Source organism: Amborella trichopoda, chromosome 8 (genome assembly GCF_054954075.1).
Source record: "Amborella trichopoda isolate Santa Cruz 75 chromosome 8, AtrichopodaSantaCruz75HAP2 v2.0, whole genome shotgun sequence".
Classification (NCBI taxonomy): Eukaryota; Viridiplantae; Streptophyta; class Magnoliopsida; order Amborellales; family Amborellaceae; genus Amborella; species Amborella trichopoda.
In genome coordinates this window covers 20029752-20051199 of record NC_142343.1, presented here as the reverse complement: position 1 = coordinate 20051199, position 21448 = coordinate 20029752, and the positions used below count along the sequence as shown (strand labels likewise).

Genomic DNA, 21448 nt, shown 5'->3' with positions numbered 1-21448 from the left:
TGACACATCCTAAGCCATCCAGTTTGACATCTAATGGCTAGGAGTTATTGTGACCTCATTATATAAAAGATAAATAATCTCATAGTATGCAATTTCTTTTTAATACAATAAAGTCACAATCATCTTTAACTATTAGATTTGAAATTTATACACTAAGAACAATGCAAAAAGTTAAATAAATTTTTTATTGAGCACTATGGTTACAATGGCACACGAGAAATTTTTTATTGAGCACTGTGAGCTCCTTGTGTATTATATATATTCCACGAGAAAATATGAATTGTTCTTCACGTATAGGCATTTTCTTCTATAAATATGTAACCATTGATCAGAAAAAAAAAAAAAGGATAAAAGAAAGGATGAGTTTATTTTTAGATCTTGTGAACAGGTCTTTTATGGTGGACTCCCTTGCAGATCTTGAGGGAGGTATATTCTTTTCTTTCCTTCTTTTTTTTTAATGATAAATTGCTGATTTTATTAATCAAATAACAGTTACATAGTCATAAAAGAGATCAAATCATCAACACCTATTAAATTTGGAAAAGAAACTCCCTGATTGCAAGCATGTCTACCACATCATTAGCTTCTTTATAGATATGTGTAAGAAAGATCTCCATAGAGTCACAAACGTCCAAAATTTCAAGTTTGTTCTTAGGTTCCAATATATTATTTGCTCCTTTTTACACCAACTAATCACTTTAAGTGAATCCCCCTCTACAAACAAATTTCTCCAACCTGTTTTTCTATGAAAATCTTTGAATCCTTGAATAGAGAAAGAAGTTTTGCCTGAGTTCCAATAACACACCCACACAGTCCCATGTAACAAAAGATCATATTCCCATTTAGATTTCTAAAAACTCCAATTCCTACAGGTTCTAGATCCCTTCAAGTCCCATCAAAATTCAATTTAACGCTTCCTGGTAAAGGAGGAGTCCATCTTCCTTTAGGTCTAGTCTTTAAGAATCTTTGATTGACTAAATTTACCAAATTCACCGCCACATCCACTTTTAAAATACCCCAGCCTTCTTTGGATACCAAAAACCAACTCCAAAGTGTATAGAAAATCTTACTTTTGAGCATATCACTGTCCAATAGAATGTCTTGAAAGGTTTTGTTGTTTCTTTCCTTCCAAATTTCCAAATCGTCCTACCCGCCTTAGGAAAACCATGCAGATTGAACTGCTCAATACCGTCTTTGTAGCTCCTTGGTTGCATCATTACAACCCCCATCATGCAAAAGGCTTATTCCTAAATATTTGAAGCAAATGGGTAGTATAAATACAAATGATCACCGATTTTCTCTTCTTCTTTATATATTAAACAAATATTAACAAGAATTTTACCTCTTTTTTAAAAAAATTATCAATAGTTAGGGCCTTTTTACATTTCTCAAATGATATATCGTCATTTTACTTTCAGGTTTTAGTTTTCTAATTTAGTTATTTTATTTTCCCTTCTTCCCTCATTAATTGGTATCAGAGCTATTCCCCACATCAACAATATCATAATTAAAGTGGCCCTCTATCAACTTAGTGTTTTGGTCATAAACATTGACGGTCCATAGAAATTCTAATGTTTGATGATACACTTTCTCATAAATAACGTAAAAATCATATATAAAGATATCCATTTTGTATTGGAAAAAGTTATTTAAGACCACAACTGAACTCTCTTTAAAAATTGAGGATGGGAAAACAGGGAAAACAATCAAATTGATTATATCAACCTCGATAATTGTGGATCTAAAAGAAAAAAATAATGGATGTTTTTTTAACCCCTAAAAATAGTGTCTATTGTTAAACATTATTTGTAAGCCACATTTTAGGAGGTTATGCGATATTCTTTCTATAATGGTTTTATCCTATTGGCACATACAAGGTAAAAACGTGAGGAGGTTGAAGGCTTTATTCTAAAGTGATATTCTCATGTGGTCCCCACATGAGATATGATAAGGATAAATAAGGTGATCAAAGATTCCACCATATATATCCTAGAGAGAGAACACACCATAAAAGGGCCTCACATGGGTGGGTTGTGTTTGCTCTTGGGTTTAAACCAAAGCCACATCTTTGGGTAATTTTTTGGCATGTAGCTCTCTTATATCATTTCTTTGGACTGATTATTCTCGGTGTATTAAAAAATACAAGTTATCATTCTCTGAAAGAGAAAAAGAAAAGAGAGCAAGTTTGCAAGTTTTTTTTATTTATACACAAACATATCGGCTTTCGCTTATTTTTTTGTGTCTCATATATTTGCATTCCACTGCGTGCATCCGCATTCGTACGAGAACGCTCTAATTGGGTGAGTCCAACAGTGTTCACAGGTCCAACAGATCCACATGATTTTTAGAGCTTTAAATTTGTCGGTCAAAGAAGGAAGTAGATTTTCAAGTCATTAAAGTGATTTCCAATGCCAAAACTTCATTGTTTTGTGAGGTTTTGAGTTGTTATGTTGCATTATTATACCATACCCTTTCGTGTCCTAAGGATTCTATACTACACAAACAATGCGTAAGTAACTATTAACCAAACCATCGATTTAACTTCTCCGCATTCTTGACGTAAATTAATTTCTCCTTATTTACATTTTTTTTTTTTTTTTTTGTTGGGAGTTGTTGCCTGAGTAGTTGTTGAATAATCTACCCATTACAATGGGAGGTACAAACGTAATTTGGTAAGTCTAACTTTGTACATCCCATTATAAGAGTACATCTCCTTGTTTCCTCCCCCTTCTTTTTTTTTTTTCTTGCTCATCCTTTATTTCTCCATCTTTCTTTCTTTTGTGTTTGCCTTTAGATGTAAACCTCTTTTGTAATCTTCCATTTACTCAATGAAGTCACCGTTGACAGCCATTGTCGGTAGTTCATACTCTTATAATGGCATGTGCAAATCTGATTTGGTCAGTGAATGTGCCAAATTAGGACGTTTAAATAACATTTCGGTTAAATCTAAAATTAGGTTAGGTGGTGAAAATTTAGAAGAGAAATGTGAAGCATGTTTAAAATCAAAAATAACTAGAATGTCTTTCCCTCTATTAAATGGAATTTTGAATTTTTTAAATTTGTGCATAGTGATATTGGTGATTTAAATAGGCGTGCAGTTTGTATGGAGCTGAGGCCCTAACAATCAAAGTAAAGTGCACATTTAAATAGTCTTGAAAAATGTGGTTTTAATATTGAAAATATTTGTGATGGCCTTAAAATATATTTTTATCTTTAATTATAAAATTTAAAGCTTATAAAATAATGTAGATCGAGCAAATTATGAAAATTTGAAAATCTTGAAAATTGATGGTCTAAAAATGCGTTACAAGATGCACTATTTCTAAAACTTGAAATCTATTTTTTTCTTATGTCCATGTATCTTGATGTCAAGATCGTCAATTTGAGAATATTTGGGCATCAAAACAATGTCTTCTAGTGAAATTTTTTAGGTGGGCTCTAATTTGATTGTTTAGAGCCTCCGCTCTATATAAATTTTTTCCTTTAAATAATATTGTTATGGTAAACAATTTTTTTTTGACAATATTACTGAAATTTTATTCATCAAAAGAAATAGATATGATTGTCATGACAATTAGATCATTGGAAACAATAATAGAATCCAAATAAATTCCAAGCTTGGCCATCCCATCTGCCAAATCATTACCTCTCTATAAACATGATAAAAAGATAAAACCACTCCTTGGCACAAATTTATAACTTCAGTCCAGATTGATAATAATCTAGATTGTTACAAGAGGTGGTAAAAAAAAATCTGTAACTTCTATTGATGAGCTATCTCAATACACAGTGTATATTTGTTAAGGTATAACAATGAAGCTTTTGAAAAGTTTAAAACAAGTTGATAATCAACTTATAGAACAATTAAAATTTTAAGAAGTGAATGGATAATAAATATCAAAATTTGAAAAGTCTAAAACAAGTTGATAGTCAACTTGATAGAAAAATTAAAAATTCTAAGAAGTGATTGAGAATAAATATCAAATGAGTTTTCTAGTTTTGTGACAAGAATGGTATTATTCACCAAATAACTACTCCTTATACCGCTCAATAAAATAATTTAGCAAAGAAGAAAAATAAAAGTTTGTAAGAAATGATTAATACAATGATTATTACTTATGGTTCGTTTGTCCAGAAGTGAAACATTACATTCTGCGTGTTTTGTTATTAAGGGGATGCCTTGTAAGAAAGTAGGAAATAATCCATATAAATTTTGGCTTAATAAGAAATCATCGTTAAGTTTCCTCAAACTATGGGGATGCTTAGCGCATGCAAAAAATCTGGCGATATAAATATATATATATATATATAAAGAAACTAGGACACTATACTTGTAGATGTGAATTTAAAGGATTGAACAAGTTATAATACCATTGTTGAAAATCTAGATGTTGAGTTTTTTCATAATTCCATCTCAACTAGTCAAAGCGAACTATAAAATTTAATTAAACTATGAACAAATTGCGAACATGATAGTTATGATGAGCCTTTAAATGAAATGTATATGGTTGTAGAACCAATAATAAATAAGAGAGCAAAAAATAATCCATTATATACTTTTGGTTGTAGAACGAAGAATAAACAAGAGACCAAAAATAATCCATTATATACTTTTGATAGAGATTTTTATATCCACAAAATAAAAGTAACCAAAACAAGGTACTAGAAAATATCCCAATAGTCTTAATTAGGGAGGATGATTCCACTACATTAAATAAATCATTAACTAACATTAATAAACCTTTGAAAGTGGTTGATTTGTCCTCATGTTCCAAATTAATTGGATGTAAATTGATATTTAGAAAAAAAATTTAAAAGTAAATAGTCCATGAATAAGACTAGGTTAGTGGAAAAGGGATTTCGACAAAAGTTAGGCAAATGCACATTTTGCTAGTGTGTACATTGTAACTGCTGCCTATAATTACTGCAGCTGAACATCTACTTGCTTACCAAATGGATATTAAATGTGCATTCTTCAATGGTGAATTAAATGAAGAAATTTATACAAAATAACCTAAACGTCAATCCATAAAAATAAAACCAGTAAGTTAGTTAAATCTCTTTATGAATAAAATATGTATTCAAGTAATTGCATAACATAGTTGACAAAGTATTATTAAGTGACTAAAGTATTATTAAGTGCCTAAAGTCGCAATGAGGTAGATGAATTTTGGTGAGAGTAACGTGATACTCGATATCATGATAGTTGGGAAATATTATGTGTCAAGTGTTAGCACAATCTCACTGTATAGAAAAGATGCTCAAAAATTTGAACACAATGCTTGTAAGCCAACCTATACACCAATAAGTCCAAATATAAGGTAGCACAATGCTTGTATAGAGATGGATTTGTTGATCCAGTATGACCCTGGAGTCATCAATAAAGTTTTGAGATCTAAAGGTAATTTTGATCCTTAGTGATTTTCAATCCTTAGCGGAGCTTCATATACTTAATCCCCATTGGGAATATATTACGATATACCCTTGCATTCAAAATTCAAAACCAAAAACTCAAGCCTACCATGGGAACAAACAACCCTTGTCCATTTGGGCTTCAATTTTGAAACTCAATTGTTCCCATGGAGCTACACTCAAACATACCTTGCTGCCGCACCATTTTTGATGGTCCATCTTCCTTAGTGGGTTCCAGACCCAAAACTATATATATATATATATATATATATATAGCGAAAATACTAAAAATAGTAATATATGTATATAATAATGATAATAAAAAATAAAATACTATATAAAAAACTAATTTTGGATGATAGTTCATTGTGGCAGTAATATACTATAAGGATCATTTATTTTTTTAACATTCCTTAAAATATTTCAAAAACCACGATGTTAATACAAATTAAGATGGTTCAATTTTATTTGGGTGGACCATAGGTTCAACATAGATTTGCTTTTAACTTGATCCTTATCACCTCCTACGTGGCTTACTATAACGCCCCTTTTAATTTTCTTTTGACCTCTTTTGATGAAGTAATACAAAAGTCTCTCTGCTCCCATCCTTTTTGGTTTCTCTTTCTAAATTGTGTGCCCTTTCCCCTTGTTTCTCTCTCTTTTCGTCCTCGAGTGCAGGAATAGCAGGTGACGAGCAGGATGGGGCTTTCTTCTCTAAGTATTAACCCATGGATTATAGCATACGGACACGTCGGTTGCTGTCCTCAGTTTTGAATGTTTTCCTCCATTAAAGTGGTAGATCTCCCTCACCTCAGCGTGCTGTCCACTTACTCTAGCTGAGTTACAAAATTGTTGCATATCTCCAAGTGTAAGAATTCCTATAAGAAAGTCATCACTATCAACTATAAGTGCACAAGGTTGCCTCTCTATTAGCATGAGAGATATTGTTTCTGTGGACAAGGATTGATATATATCTTATTCTCATCGCTTGTACAATAGAGATTCTCTCCGCAAAATTTATTACTTCACTACTGAAGTCCTCTACACAGAGTGAACTCTCAAGTCGCATAGGTCCGAAATAGATGAAACTTGTGTAGAAGTAAAACAGAGGTCAAGGGATCATCACAACCAGGAATCCTTTTTAAGGATTTGAGCACTGTCCTACGAGATGTTGTGATTTGTTATGACGGAACAGTTAGAAATGTTTGCAGCAGTCTTCTCGTTCAATTTGAGTATGGAGGGAACCATAAAACTGTTGATCTCTGCCTCAGCCGGTAAACAAGTTGGTGTTCCTCTTCTTGGGGTAATCACGTCTATACCCAATTCGTCAAAAGCCGGAAGGGTTATAGGTATGTAACCTCATTGTCTTGAAAAATAATTTTTTTAATAAAATTATGATATTTTGTATATCATTTTTATCAGTGTTATGCGTAAATGATTTCATTTTTTTATAAAGTAGAACTGGTAATTCTTTTTTTAGTAAAATTGTGAGATTTCCTTCTATTGTTTTGAATATTCAAAATCTGTAAAATTCATGTGTGAATGACTGCATTTTCTTGAAAAATGGTCATCTGAAAAATGGTATTATTGCTTTCAATAAAATTGTGATGTTTCTGTTTACTATTATGAATTTTTAGATGCCATAAGTTCTATATGTAGGTGACTTCATGTTTTCATTATTTTGAAAAACTAATATTACTGCCAGGGATATTTAGGTATTTAATTGTAATATTTCCAGCATAAATATTAGTTATGGTAAGTGGCTTCAATTTCCCTGATACAGAAATATTTTTGCATTGAATTGTAATATTTCTGGTACCAAAATGTTTACATATTTCTGTATGCATTCCAGCATAAATGTCAGGTGCGATTATTGGCAACTGTTATGCACAATTGATATGTACAAGTGTTAATGTTTCTTGACATATATTTGTGGACACTCCATTTTAAATATGGTAAATTCTGTGGTTTCTTGAACCCTTAGGACCACACTTAACCTAGTAAACCCAAATCTATAGTTCACATAGCCCACCTAGTGATCTGGAACCAGTTTGCCTACCCGGAACCCTGCAGAAACCCTGTTTGACCTCGATTTCTGTAAATGCTCTGTTTTACCAAAAAAAGCATTTAAAAAAGTAAAAATATCCGTTTTGACCCAAGTTTTCTTTGAGAGCTTCACAAGAGGCTGAGGAACGCACCTAAGAAAAAAAATTTCGATTTGGAGCATTTTTTGGTTGTGCGGTATGGGGCGTGCCGCCCAGCCATTGGCTACAAATCTCATGCCACTCGGGCGACACGACCCGTGCCGCCCAGTCCAGATCGCTTATCTTCATTTTACTTGGGTAGCATGCCTTGTGCCACCCAAATCTGCCTCCCCAAAATGGTATCTTTGACTGGGGGGATTTGTTTGTTGCGTGAGTTGATTCTCCCTAACAAATTTGGCCCCCTTTTGAGGATCTTTTGGGGGATAATTTAAAGGGGGACAGAGAAAGAAACTGTGAGGAGGCTTGAGAAGAGAGTAACAACCCTAGAGATAGAGATGAGAAACCCTAGAGAGCTGCATGAGATAAAGATCTGAGAGAAAAAACTCACAGAGAAAACCCTATATAACCTAAGCCTAGAATCCTTGTTCTAAGCCATTTTCCAGGGCACAACTACCACCAAAGATTTGCTGATTGATATCTGAATCAGAAGGGCAAAAGGAACCGATTCTGATATGGGCGAGCCCTCGAGGGCTCGGGAATCCTGGGCCAACCGGCTCGTTCCGGTATTTTCTCTTCTCTTCTTCCTTTCTTCTTTTACTATTCTCATATCATTTCTATTTTATTTTGATCTAAATATTGTTTTGAAAATCGTGTTTTGAAATGCTTTGGATCACGCTGGTTCCGCCACAGATCTGAGAGCAGATCTGCTTGTTCTGGGCAGATCTGATCTCATATCTGAATTCGATTGTTCTCACTTTCTCTACCATTGGTTTTTCATTTCATTTTATCAGTTTAAAGTGTCAGATCATAGTGATCTACATCTTCAGATCGTCCTAATTTTGCGCTGTAAACAGTTTGGCGCCCACCATGGGGCATCATCAAGCATGATCCGAGCATAAAAATTTCAAAAAAATCAAAATCTTTTGAAACTTTGTAGGCATGTTCTAGGTATCATTTTGTGATTGTTCCTAAGACAAAGCTTTCAATGCAAAGCACTCTAGTACAAACAAGTACTTGCAAGTTCCAATAATATTGCACAAGCAAACCTTGAGGATGAAGACTCCTAAACCCTACAGGTTCCCAATAGAACCAACTCAAAAAGATGTAGGAGGGTGACATGAATGGAAAACTGAAGTGATTTTGACGAACCCTGGAAAATGTCGAGGCCCCTCCAAGATGGAAACCCGGCAAGAATCTAGAGAACTCTTCATGAATCCGTGAAGCATAGGATGAAAGCTCCAAAGGTAAAAAGACAACTTCAAGACTTTTTAGTTCTCACAATCTCACAAGAAAACCCTTTCATCATCTTTGGGTAAAACATAATAAACAAAATAACCACCAAAGGGGCCACAAGTGACAAAACTGTAAGGCCCATCCCTTGCAAAAATGTTGTTTCAATTTGATTGTTAAAATCATCCATTTTCAAAAGCTTTTTACTTTTATAAGGGACTTCCTCCATCACTACAATAGGCTAACCTATTAGTCACGCTGGCCTCACTCTCGAAGCCAACTTCCTATGCTTGTTATGAAGGCTTGGAACTAGCTAGACACTCCATGGTTATATGAGTATAACTACCAACTATCACATATCAGAGATGGGCGAACATCGCCAATGACGATATTGGGTAGTCTAGGAGCGTTTTTCTCTCAACTGGATCCCCTGAGGCAAAATGGGGCAAGCTCATCCCTGTGTGTGCGTGCAAGACAAAACCCTACAACTAGGGAACTGAATGTGTAAAAATTCAGCTTAAAGAGGTGTGTGCGACGAAGGTGTCTTATTTTGTATCATTGATCAATTGCACACATGCAAGTTAAAAACAAAAAGGCCCCAACAAGGGTAACAACAACAATAGAGAAAAAGAAAGATCAATCAAAACAAAAAGTAAAATTCTGATCCTGATTTCATTAATTGAAATGGGCTTATTACAGGCTTTCATGCCATCAAATTTGGTATTGTGACTAAAGTTCCTATTGTCCCCACGGACATTAACAAAACTACAAAAAATAATGGTGATCGTGAGATCAACCCATTTTCAAAATATATAAAAAAAAAAAAAGAGAGAAGAAAAATAAAAAAAAAGAAAACGGGGTTTTATTTTAAGGGGGTGTGACACAATCTTTCTCCCCTAAGTGGGGTAAATAAAAAAACAATTTTTTGTTTTTTTTTGGGTGACACTTAGTGTCACCCAGGCTACACCATTGGTGTCGCCCATGATCTTTTTCTTCTTTGTTATCTTTTGATAAAAAAAATATTGGCGGCACTCCTCGTGTCGCCCATCCATGAGTAGCACAAGACGTGCTACCCAAAAACCTCATTTAAAAAAAAAAAATATATATTCGCCCGCACTCCTAGTGCTGCTTGGGCGACATGATCCATGTCGCCCAACCCTGAGTGGCACAAGACGTGCCACCCAAAAACCTCATTTAAATAATAATAATAATAATAATAAAATATTGGCAGCACGCGTCTGCTGCCCGGGCAACACAGTCCATGTCACCCAACGCTACCCAAAAACCTAATTTTTTTAAAAAAAAATTATTATTGCATGTCGCTCGGGCAACACAGTTCGTGTCGCCCAACCTTGGGCGGCACGAGACGTGCAGCCCAAAAACCTCATTTAAAAAAAAACAAATATTTTATTGGCAGCACGCCTCGTGCAGCCCGGGCGACACGGTCCGTGTCGCCCAAAAACCTCATATATATATATATATATATATATATATATATATATATATATATATATATATATATATATTGGCGGCACGCCTCGTGCCGCTCGGGCGACATGGTCCGTGTCACCCAACCCAGGGCAACATGAGACTTCCTCCTAAAAACCTCACTTAAAATGACTTTTTGAAATAAACTGTCTTCAAATGATTTTGAAGGACATTGGTTTCGGACATTCTGTCAGATGCTCCATAGTGGCAGGAGCCTAAATTGCCAACCAACTTTCCAAAAAATTTCAAAAAAAAAAAGAAAAATTCAAAGAAAAAATAACGCTCCGCGGTGGCATGAGCCTAAACTGCCCAACCAAGTTTCCAAAATTTCATAAAAAATAAATACTCCTCGGTGGCATGAGCCTAAACTGCCAACCAAAGTCCGATTCAGGGCCCAACCACCATGTTTCAATGAAAAATTTCAAACTCCTATGACGTTAAAGAGCCGAGACAGGAAAAATATGAAACTCGTGCGAGGTTAAAGAGCAGAGAAAGGAAAAACGTCAAACTCGTGTGACGTTAAAGAGCCGAGACATGAAAAACGTCAAACTTGTGCAACGTTAAAGAGCCGAGACTAGAAAAACCTCAAACTTGTGCGACGTTAAAGAGCCGAGACTGGTAACGTCTAGCCCCGTAGGATGTAAAATGTCGGATCTGTTCAGGGCACAACCACCCTGTTCAATGTCTTCAGGGCACAACCACAGTGTTCAATTGTCTAGCCACGTATGACGCAAAAGTTCGGGCATATCCAGTTCAACGTCAAACTCATGCGATGTAAAAGAGCTGAGACAGGTAACGTCTAGCCCCATATGACATAAATTTCGGATGTGTTTAGGGCACAACCGCCTTGTTCAATGTGTTCAAGGCACAACCACCTTGTTCAGACGTTTATCCTTGTATGACGTAAAAGGGTCGGGTGTATGGTCCATCGCTGCATGATGCTAAACTGCTTAGAGGACTCTATGGTTGCAGGATTTAAAACTACTTGCCAACTTGTTTTTTCAAAATATCTTTCTCTTTTCAAAATTTTCACTATATGTTAGTGATTTCAAAAACTTTAATTCCTTTTTTAAAATCATAGTCTTTCCCTGCTCCGGGTTCTATTTCAAAATATCCCTAGACTTTCAAATTTTCTAAGAAGTATTTTAAAACGAAGGAGCTTAGACACCCGTATATGATGATCACCACGTTTGCCGCGATAGTCGCGTTGCTGCCTCATCTCTCACTTCGAATTCGGCCAGACAAGTCTCTTCCTATAGAAAGTCTTTCCCTATAGGCAGCCTTAGGAAACCCTAAGGAGATCAAAGAAAATGTCAGGGATAAAAATTTCAAATTGTAAAACCCTTGAAGTTAAGTGGCATGGCCAAAAAATCCAACTCGAGTTTTAAGCTTGTGTAACTCATCGACATCTCACGCCGAAAACCCTAAGAGGAAAAAGCCCTAGGTGGGTGAGTTCGGTGTCCCCTAACCACGTGATTTCGGGATGAAATTTAAAAAGTCTGCTTTATCTTTGACGTTTACCTGCCCCTCAAGGGACAAAAAATGCCATAGTGTCTACTGCTTTGCCACTCAACTATCCCCCGAAGGACATGGAATGCCAAAGAGGGGCAACTGTAGATGCCGCATTTTAAATCTGGAAAATTATGTGGTTTCTTGAACCCTTAGGACCACACTTAACCTAGTAAATCCAAATCCGTAGTTCACAAAGCCCACCTTGTGATCCGGAACCAGTTTACCTACCTGAAACCCTGTAGAAACCTTGTCTTGACCCAGATTTTTGTAAATGCCCTATTTTACCCAAATAATCATTAAAATTAGTAAAAAAATCTGTTTTGATCCAAAGTGTCTTTGAGAGCTTCACAAGAGGCCATGGAACACACCTGAAAATAAAAATTTTGATTTGGAGCATTTTTTGTTTGTGCAATAAGGGGCGTGCCGCCCAGGTGCCGCTTAGCCTTGGGCGACACAGAGCGTGCCACCCAGCCAATGGTGGCACATCTCGTGCTGCCTAGGCGACACAATCTGTGCTGCCCAGTCTATATCAATTTTTTTCATCTTACCCCGTGCCGCCCAAATCCGCATCCCCAAAATGGTATCTTTGACTGGGGGGATTTGTTTATTGTGTGAGTTGATTCTCCCCAACAAATTTGGTCCCCTTTTGAGGTTCTTTCTGAGGACCATTTAGAGGGGGATGGAGAGAGAAACTGGAGGAGGCTTGAGACGAGAGAAAAACCCTAGAGATAGAGATGAGAAACCCTAGAGAGCTGCAGAAGATAGAGGTCTGAGAGAAAAACTCAGAGCGAAAACCCTATCTAACCTAAGTCTAAAATCCTAGTTCTAAGCCAATTTCCTGGGCACAACTACCACAAGAGATTTGCTGATCGATATCTTAATTGGAAGGGCAAAAGGAACCGGTTCTGATACGAGCGAGCCCTCAAGGGCTCGGGAATTCCGGGTCAATCGACCCGGTCCAGTATTTTCTCTTATCTTCTTCCTTTTCATCTTTTATTGTTTTCGTATCATTTCTATTTTATTTTGATCTAAATATTGTTTTAAAAATCATGTTTTGAAATTCTTTGGATCACGCTGGCTCCGCCACAGATCTAAGAGCAGATCTGCTCGTTTCTGACCAGATCTGAATTCTATTGTTCTCACTTTCTCTACCATTGCTTTTTCATTTCATTCTTATCAGTTCAAAGTGTCAGATTAGAGTGATCTACATCCACAGATCGCTCTGATTTTACGTTGTAAACAATATTACATTGATATATAACCTGCAATTGACATAATAATGTCCTTTAATTTATATGCATAATTATTAGACATAGTGACGCCACTCGTTACTATGTCTTTAACATAGACCTGGTTACGCTCTTGTGATTACATATGAGACATGCTTGTGATGAGATATGAGTGATAAGATATGTGTGCACAATAATAAAATACGTGTATATTATAACATGCTTCTGATAAGATATGTGTCTGCATGGTAACATGCTACCGATGAGATATGTATGCATGGAAACCTGCTTATGATAAGATGTGGGTACATGGCAATATGCTTATGATGAGATTTGTGGCAATATGCTTCTGATGAGATATGTGTGCAGGGTAACATGCTATGTGTTATGTGCATGGGCACCTACTGTGTGAATGATGGTGTTGCCAGCTAAGATCTCATGCTATGTGAAATGTGTAGGGGCACCTACTGTGTGAATGATGGTGCTGGCAGCTGCCTGATGGGAATGATACCTACTGTGTGAATGATGGTGCCTACAGCTACGATCTTCCCCTGACTTTTCATGATAGGACAAGAGTTAGGATGTGAGTGTTTGGGACGATCTCACCCCTAAATCTTTGGCACTACGCATTGTATCCTCCTTTGGTAGTGTAACGCTCTCTCATCAGAAGGGCACTTGAGAGGTTCGCGTCTTGCAAGGCCACCGCCTATCAAAAATCCCCAAAGCGCATTGGGGACTGTGTGTGTGTGTGTGAAAGCATCATGCAGTGGGCCATCCACTTATCATTGTCTTCCCTCTTGAGAGATGATAGAAATCCTAAGTAATGGGATTGGCTTGGCCTGATGAATTGGGCTTCTACTTAAGGAGTAGGTGAATTAGGGAGTGAGTTGGTTAATGCCTGCTCATGCTGTTGTGAATGCTTATCGTCGGACTTCTGTTGTTGTGAATGCTTATCACCGGACTTATATTGTTGTGAATGCACATCGTAGGACTTCTGTTATTGTGAATGCTTATTGCAAGATTTCTGTGGTTGTTAATGCCTATTTGATGATATCTGATACATAATGTTGATCTTAATATGAATCGTGCGCATATGGTATATCACGCTTATTTTCTTTGTCTAATAAGGAATACAACATATGTGTAAGATCGGAAATGAACGTATATAGAATTGGGCCCAAACATGGGTGGACGCCCAAAAACTACCTAGAATTGAAGATAATTACATCTTAATTGAATTAAAAATGGGTGCAAAATGATTGTTTTGCCCTTGCCTAACAATGTGTAGAATTTTAGAACAGTCTCTGCTACTGCCCGAGAACTTGCGTGATTTTTCATGACTGATCCGTGGTTGTTCTGATGCTTGTTTGACTCGAAAGACGATTATTTTCTTGTGGGGCTCGGCATAGCGATCGATTTGATACCAATTTCGACCCATGAATCATGTTTTTAAGCCATGATCATGAAACTTAAATTTTGGATGAATCTTGAAAACTTTGGATCGATTGTGTGCTCGTTCCTTGATGTGTCTTCGTGATTTCTTCACTGAATCACAGTAAGCATGTTGTTACGATCACATCGCAACAAACATAGCTCGATTTCGCATCTGGATGAAGATTTGTTGTCTTTGAGTTGTTGACCGAAATCTTGAAATCCGGTAGCCATAATTTACAGCAGCTTTGACACTTCCGTGTGTGAAATCCAACCGTTCATCGTACACGAGGTTCGAACTAGAGATGACCACAAACCTTACGCACATAATGTAATTGGTTTTGTGCCGATCGGGTATGCGAGAGTCGTGATTTGGCCGTCGGAGTGCGACGTTCTGCTGCTGAATTTTCTGCAACTTTCTTCACGGATCAGCAACTTCTCTCTAGTTTTTCTCCCTGCTCAGGCATCGTCACAGGGCATACCACCTATCAAAATGCTCGTCTCTACGAGACGAACACACTCACCAAATTTGAGCGCGATCCGACTAGGATCGAATGAGATATATGCCCCAAAATTCACTGCCCATGACTGTGAAAACAACTACTTTTAATGGTCTTTTGGTGCAGGGTAGCCACACGGGAATAGTGTGCAGCCTGCCCCTTTTCGGTATTTACCCATAACTTTGTCCTGGAGTGCCTTATTAAGCCGAAACTTAAACCATAAGGCTTTTCGACTGTGCCGGATCCAATGGTAATGGTCCCACAGTTGTTTGATGCATCAAAAATATAGTTCTAGTTATGGGGTTTAGGGTGCTAGAGGTCAATTTTTTCGAAATTATTTCTTTGTGTTCACTGCCTTAAATATGTCTGATCGCGATGAAACTTGACAGGTGGCCTTTTGGAGTACTTATGAAGATCTGGACCAATTCTAGGGCAATTCTGAGGCATCAAAATTTCTACTTATTCTGTAGGCTTTATTGACCTGCTTACTCTTTATTACACATCAAGGACCAAGGTGCGGAAAAATATGTTCAAACAATGGCATTGGTTCTCTCTCTCTCTTCACTTCACCCACAGTGTTACCCCTCTCTTATCAGACTCCTACCGACGTGCGTGTTTCCATGGCTGGAAAATCGTGGTCCTTACAAATCTACTTTGGGATGTTGGTTTACTAAGGTAGCTTCTTTTCTCGTTTTTCTCCTTTTGCTCATCTCTATCTCTCTTTCGTTCTCCTCTTTCTCATCTCTATCTCGCCCTATCACTATCCTCTTGCTCATCTCTATATGTCTTTTTCTCTCCTCTTTCTCATCTCTATCTCCCTTTCTCTCTCCTCTTTCTCATCTCTCTCTTCTTCTCATCTTTATCTCTCTCCCAGCTCTCCTTCTAAACACAACCAGCGATGCTAGCGCGTACTGTGTCTTTTTTATTCTCTCTCTTCTCCATTTAAAATAGTCAGTGAAGCTTAGCACCGACTACATCTTCTCTCTCTTCTCTATCTAAAACAGTTGGCGAAGCCTAGCGCTGATTGCATTTTCTCTCTCTTCTCTATCTAAAATAATCGGTGAAGCCTAGCACCAACTTGTTTACAATGCAAAATCAAAGCGATCTGCAGATGTAGATCACTCTGATCTGATACTTTAAACTGATAAAAATCAAATGAAAAACAAGTGGTAGAGAAAGTGTGAACAATCGAATTCATATTTGAGGCCAGATCTGCCCAGAAATGAGAAGATCTGCTCTCAAGTTTGTGGTGGAGCTAGCTTGATCAAAAACATTTAAAATATGATTTTTCAATCAAAACAAATCAAAATCAGATCAAAACAAAATAAATGCAATAAAAGAAATATAAATGAAGGGAGAATGAGTACCGGACTGGGCTGGATGGCCCGGGACTCTCGAGCCCTTGAGGGCTCGCTCGTATCAAAGCCGGTTCCTCTTGCCCTTCTGGTCCATATGTCGATCAGCAAGTCTCTGGTGGTAGTAGGGTGGTTGTGCTCGGGAAATGGCTTTGAACTAGGGATCTCAGGCTTAGGTTTGGTTTGGGTTTTCTCTCTGATTTTTTCTCTCAAATTTCTAACTTTTGTAGCTCTCTAGGGGTTTTCATCTCTATTCCTAGGTTTTTTTCTCTCTAAAGTCTCAATCCCCTCAAATGACCATGAAAAGAGGTCTTATGGGGGTCTAAACTCATTGGGAAGGATAAGCACGCGTAACAAGAAAATCCTCGATCAAAAAGTCAAAGTTTGAGGGTCCTGGATTTGGGCGGCACGGGTAATGTCGCCTGGGCGGAACAGGGGGTGTCGCTTGAGCGGCACGGGGCGTGTCGCTAGGGCAGCATGGGTCGTGTCGCCAGGGCAGCACGCCCCATGTCGCCCACACCAAAACTTGTCGAATTTGAGGTTTTTCTTTTCAGGTGTGTTCCTCAGCCTCTTGTGAAACTCTTAGAGAAAATTTGGATTAAAACGATTTCTTTTACCATTTTTAATGATTTTTTTGGTAAACCAGGGTTTCGGTAGGGTTCCGGGCAGGCAATCTGGTTCCAGATCATAGGGTAGGCTATGTGAACTATGGATTTGGGTTTACTAGGTTATGTGTGGTCTTAAGAGTTTGGAAAAATATAGAATTTACCAGATTTAAAATGGGGTGTCTACAATTGCCCCTCTTTAGCACTCCCTGTCCTTCGGGGGACAGGTGAGTGGCAAAGAAGTAGACACTCTGGCGTTCCCTGTCCTTCGGGGGGGAGGTGAACATCAAAGATTTCTTCCTGAGGTCAGAGGGCATACCAATTATCACTCCAAGTCATTGCGCTCCCCGAGCTCACCTACCTAGGGCATTTTTCCTCTTATGGTTTTCGTGCGTGAGATGTTGGTGAGTTACACAAGCTTGAAACTCAAGTTGGATTTTCTGGCCATACCACTTAACTTCAGGCATTTTGCAATTTAAAATTTTTAACCCTGGCATTTTCTTTGATGTCCTTATGGTTTCCTAAGGTTGCTTATAGGGAAAGGCTTTCTATAGAAAGAGACTTGTCTGCCCGAATCCGAAGTGAGAGATGAGGCAGCAACGCGGCGATCACAACAAATGCGGTATTCATCATATATGGGTGTCCACGCTCCTTCATTTTAGACAATGTTTTAGAAAATTTGAAAGTAGGGGAAGATTTGAAAATAGAACCTGGAGCAGGGACCAGTTACGATTTTAACAAAGAAGATAAAGTTTTCGAAATCACAGACATATAGTGAAAATTTTGAAAAGAGAAAGATATTTTGAAAAACAAAGTTGTTAGTGGTTTTAACCCCTGCAACCATAGAGTCCTCTAAGCAGTTTAACATCATGCAGTGATGGACCATACACCCAACCCTTTTACGTCATACGGGGATAATCATTTGAATAAGGTGGTTGTGCCTTGAACACATTGAACAGGATGGTTGTGCCTTGAACACATCCGACATTTTACGTCATACGAGGCTAGACGTTACCTGTCTCGGCTCTTTTACGTCGCACAAGTTTGACGTTGAACTGGATATACCCGACCTTTAGTGTCATACGGGGCTAGACGTTTGAATAGGGTGGTTGTGCCCTGAACACATTGAACAAGCTGGTTGTGCCCTGAACACATCTGACATTTTACATCATACGGGACTAGATGTTATCTATCTCAGCTCTTTAGCGTAGAATGAGTTTGGCGTTTTTCCTATCTCGGCTCTTTAACGTCGCACGAGTTTGATGTTTTTCCTGTCTCGGCTCTTTAACGTCTCACGAGTTTGACGTTTTTCCATTGAAATAGGGTGGTTGTGCCCTAGATCGGACTTTGGTTAGCAGCTTAGGCTCATGCCACCGAGGAGTGTAAAAACAGTTTATTTGAAAATAGTTTATTTCAAAAATTCATTTTATAAAAAAGATGACTTTTTATTATTAAAATGTCCTGGGTCAGACCGGGACAATTTTTGAAAAACATTTGAGAGGCACGTGATGTGCCACCCACCAAAAAAAAAAAAAAAAAAATTATTTTTTTGGTAATGGGATAAAAAAAAAGATTTCTCAAAAAAAAGTGGGCGACATGGATTGTGTTGCCTGGGCGGAACAAGGCGTGTCGCATGTGTCTAGGTATGGAATTGGGTAACACTAGGCGTGTCGCCAAGACCTCAGACCCTCAAATTTTTTTTTTTTTTCTTGATTTGAGGGTGATCTAAACCGCTGTTGGTGAAATGGATAACCATAGGACACGTTTTGGGTAGGATTTCATTTCTTTTCTATAAAATCACTCCCTTCCCATTCTTCTCTCATCTTCCAAACTCAATTTTCTTTCTCCCATCTTCATCTTCCTCCTTCTTCATCATATCCCCTCTGATTTTACAGGTTTTTCTTTCCCTCATCTTCAAGTTTTCATGGCTCCTTGGAATGACAACACGATCTCAAAGGGTAAGGGGAAGGTTTTCGAACGGGTTGACAACGGAAGAGAGGAGGAGGATTCCCCCCTTTTTCCTAAGGTTAAGCACTTCCTTGAAGGTCTACCCTCTCATATCTTGCAGGGCCTTTGATCGGGTGAGGTTCGTCGATGCGTCAATGGCGTTCCTATCATCGGACCCTGGTTTTGAGATTGGTTTCTTTCCGCTCGGCAGTGGCTTGAGCTCATGGCCATTCTGGCTTCAATTTCGATGATGGACATCCTGAACATGGCCTCTTTCCATGTGAACTTTCCACTCCTTGAAGCTCTTGCTGAGAGGTTCAACTATCAGATGAACACTTTCTTTCTTCGTACAGGCGAGACAACTCCAACTTTAGAGAAAGTTGCTAGGATTTCTGGCTTGAAATTGGCCGAGATTGCATATCAACCCTCCACTGCCACTGACGACCGCTCTATCATGGATGCGCGACTGTTAGGGGCTGCTTATTCTTCTCGTGGTCAATGGGTTGATATGGAGTTGCTTGTCCAGAATCGCGAGCAATCTCGAGCCGCCGAACATATCCGTATCTTTCTATTTGTATTGTTGGGCTTCGTTCTCTTTTCGAGTGGTCGTAAGATGGTTCGCAGTTCCCTTATTCCTTTAGAACATGCTTTCTGGGAACGAGCGGGTTACACTATTGTTCCGAACATGTTGGCGGGCATATACCAAGGTCTTCATGACAAGGTCACGCGAGGTGACTGATTTATTGAGGGCAGTGTAATGATTTTGCAGGTATATTTTTTAACATAATTTTATTTATTTTCCCCCAGGAACTCGGTTTTGAGGACAGTCCCCTGATTTTCTGCAGATTTGAGCTTACAAACACGTCGTTGTTGTCCGGCCTCCTAGATCAACGATGGCTATATATGCTGCTCTGGGACTGGCATATGTCAATGACACCTCTCGACCCCAAGATGCCAATTATTATTGTAGGATTCTTGACGAGTTGTCATCATTCGATTGGGTGATCAGGGGTCTTGAAAATGTGTCTCTATTGCTTCTTGTTATGGGGCATTCATGCCTTATTCTGGCAGGGCAGGACTTCACAGAGGGGTACCTCCCTCAGAGGGTGCTTCGCCAGTTTCGCCTTACTAAGAAGTATTCCTCTCCAGGAGAGGCGATCGATCGTCGCCCTATCTTTCCACTTCGTCGAGATTCTTCCACTCTTCTAGTCAAGGCAAGTTTGTTGCAGAAGGGAAAGAAGTCCTTTTCTAGAGAGGGGCTGGCTAAGCAAGACAGACCCACAACTACTTTGAACTATGATTCTTAATGGGAACGTGTCTGCTGTCTTCCACTATGCCCTAAATTTTTGAGACTTCGTTGTGAGTCTTCTACTTCAGCTCAAGATCTAGTGCCCCATCGGAAAGATAGCGCCTCTTGTTCTAATAAACGAATCAAATCAAATGAGGACGTATCTGACATTAGTTTGGAAGATGCTAAAGCTGAATTGATCAGATGGGTAGCTTTCGTGGCGGAACTCAAGGAGAAGGACGTTGATCCGAAGCTGAAGACTGAATAGCCAAACATATTGTCTTTTCTTTTTTTTATTTTTATATTTTTGGCATGAATAATTTGATCTCATGATCAACACTATTTTTAAGTAGTTTTGTTGATGTTTATTAGGACAATAGGAATTTCGGTCTCAAGATCAGATTTGATCATGAGAATGCATGTAATGAAGCCATTTTCAAGGGATGAATAAAATAAAAAATTCTGACCTATCCAGAATTTTTTTTTACATTCTGATTGATTTCTTAGAATTTTGGAATCCTCTTTTATTTTTCAAAATTTTATAAAAAATTTTTTGATTACAATGGGGTGGGCGGCACGAGGCGTGCCCCCATATATATATATATATATATATATATATATATATATATATATATATATATATATATATATATATATATATATATATATATATATAATTTGTTATTTTTGTTAAAAAAAAAATAGGGTGGCACAAGGCGTGCTGCCCAATGGGCGAAATGGACCATGTCGCCTAGGCGACATGAGAAGTGCTACCCATATATATATATATATATATATATATATATATATATATATATATATATATATATATATATACATTTTTTTCTTTTTTCTTTTTGGTAAAACAAAAATAGGGTGGCACGAGGCGTGCTACCTAGTGGGCGACATGGACCATGTCGCCCAGGCTGCATGAGATGTGCTACCCATATATATATGTGTGTGTGTGTATATATATATATATATATATATATATATATATATATATATATATATATATATATATATATATATATATATATATATATATATTATTTATTTATTTTTTATTATAACAAAAATTGGGCAGCACTAGGCATACCGCCCATGTATGTATATATATATATATATATATATATATATATATATATATATATATTTATATATATATATATATATATATATTTATATGTGTGTGTGTGTGTGTGTTCTTTTTTAAAGCAAGTTTTTGGGTGGCATGTCTCGTGCCT

The 21448-nt window shown here is 37.6% G+C and overlaps 3 long non-coding RNA genes across 5 annotated transcripts in view; all 3 read left to right on the top strand.

Moving 5' to 3' along the window:
* The first annotated feature begins 6030 nt into the window (after nucleotides 1–6030).
* Nucleotides 6031–21448, top strand: part of LOC148780943 (uncharacterized) — a 53446-nt gene continuing 38028 nt past the window's right edge. Inside the window, exon 1 of one of the 2 annotated variants that reach the window (XR_016061557.1) lies at nucleotides 6031–6761. This is a non-coding gene — a long non-coding RNA (uncharacterized LOC148780943). The remainder of the gene's footprint in view (nucleotides 6762–21448) is intronic. The other variant, XR_016061558.1, reaches the window with a different exon arrangement.
* Nucleotides 7909–14076, top strand: LOC148780945 (uncharacterized). Of its 2 annotated transcripts, none has more exons than XR_016061555.1 (2): nucleotides 7909–8179; nucleotides 13445–14076. It is a non-coding gene; the product is annotated as an uncharacterized LOC148780945 (long non-coding RNA). The 2 variants fall into 2 exon arrangements; XR_016061556.1 differs by having other exon boundaries at nucleotides 7910–8179; nucleotides 13534–14076.
* LOC148780944 (uncharacterized) lies at nucleotides 15600–20669 on the top strand. Its single transcript, XR_016061559.1, has 3 exons — nucleotides 15600–15681; nucleotides 18862–19682; nucleotides 19759–20669. It is a non-coding gene; the product is annotated as an uncharacterized LOC148780944 (long non-coding RNA).